The sequence below is a fragment of the Pan paniscus genome, chromosome 18 (genome assembly GCF_029289425.2).
Source record: "Pan paniscus chromosome 18, NHGRI_mPanPan1-v2.0_pri, whole genome shotgun sequence".
Lineage (NCBI taxonomy): Eukaryota > Metazoa > Chordata > Mammalia > Primates > Hominidae > Pan > Pan paniscus.
In genome coordinates this window covers 34,218,563-34,220,399 of record NC_073267.2, presented here as the reverse complement: position 1 = coordinate 34,220,399, position 1,837 = coordinate 34,218,563, and positions in this window count along the sequence as shown.

Below are 1,837 nucleotides of genomic sequence, written 5' to 3'. Positions count from 1 at the left end.
GACCCCAGCCCTGCCCTTTATTAACCTTGTGAACTTGGATATGTTATGTGACCATGCAAAGCCTCAGTGTCCTTGTCTATAACACTTGGGATCTTAGCAGTGGCTACTGTGAGGTTGGGAGGTTTCTGGGAGCTACCAGCATAGTGAATGCAACATGTTGGATGCCCAGAACGTGCTGGCATTATAATGGCGGGGAGGCAAGGACAGCTTTCTGTGCTTTGAGTGGCTGGGTGGATGGAGATGACGCCATCTCTGAGGGAGAACACAGGAAGGAGCACTTTGGGGACAGCCACCTCCTTGAGGTCCCCACGTCAGCGCTAGCCATGCCCACTGTAGTCATGGATCTACTCATGGCTCTGGTGGCATCTTCAATCTCTGTCTTCTTGGTGCCCAGCTCAGAGCTTAGGCATATAGTAGGGGCTGTCTTACAGGGGGAGGATCTGGCTCGCAGGTACAGATGTGGGCACTGCAGACACGGAGGTGCAGAAAGATGCAGGTAAAGAAGGAAGAGAATGCCAGGCATGGTGGCCCAGGCCTGTAATCTCAGCACTTTGGGAGGCTGAGGCAGGAGGATCGCTTGACCCTAGGAGTTCAAAACCAGCCTGGACAACATAGTGAGACCCTGTCTCTACAAAAAATAAAATTAGCCAGGTGTGGTGGCGTGTGCCTGTAGTCCCAGCTACTCAGGAGGCTGAGGTGGGAGGATCACTTGAGCCTGGGATGTTGAGGCTGCAGTGAGCCGAGATTGCACCACTGTACTCTAGCCTGGGCAACAGAATGAGACCCTAACTCAAAAAAAAAAAAAAAAAAAGAGAATAGACGGAGCCCAAGGAACCCTGAGGTTGAAGGGCTGTGGGAAAAAAGGTAAGGACCTGGAAAGAGGCTGGGAGACAACACTCACAGATCAGGTTGGGGGGTAGGTGGGCGGAGCACCACAGACAGGAGGGTTTCAGGAAGAGGGGCTCATCAGGGTCACATGCTGCTGAGAGGTCAGGGATGGTAAGGCCCGACTGGCGGTGTGGGATGAGGGTTTATCAGATACAGATTTGGCACCAAGGAGGTCACTGGGTACCTGGCAAGAGAATGCCGGGTGTGGTGGCCCAGGCATGGAATCCCAGCACTTTGGGAGGCTGAGGCAGGAGGATCGATTGAGAGTCAAGACCTGTCCCATTGGGGACCGGCGCCCCATTGCAGGGGGTGGGAGGAGCTGGTGTGGTGTAAGGATGGGGAGAGGAGAGGTGGGCATCAGAACAGGAGGTCACTCAGACCCTCAGGGGCACCTGATTTCCCCTCCCACTAAGGACAAATTTCATGTTCAACAGTCAGAGCCATCTGCAGATGGGCCAAGAGGTCCTGGGAGGTAGTGAGCACCCTGTCCCTGGAGGCAGACAAGCAGAGCTCCGAGACCCACCGCGGCGGGAGAGGCCCAGGCTGTGCAACACAAGCCCCGTGTCCTTCTCAGCAAGCACCTGGCTGGTTCCCTGCATCGTAAAAACCACACAGAGGGTCGGTCTTTCTATTTATAGTGTCCAAAGAGCCTCCTGCAGGAACACACATGGGCTCGCACCCAGAGGTGGTCGCGCGCAGCCTCACGCAGACACCAGACACAAAACACAGCCGCGATCTGTGTCTCCTGGAAAGGGATCCACATCCCGGCTCCCAGGTTATTCCCTGAATTCATTCCGTCACCCCCTCTTTCCGCCGGGCCACCCCACCCCCCGGGCCACCCTAGCATCTCCGCTTGGCTCTCCGCATCTCTCCCTGCTCCTCGGGCTCTGCCCACCCCCACCCGCCTCCAGGCCTCTCCCGCCCCCTCCTCGGGTGTCCCCCAAGCCCG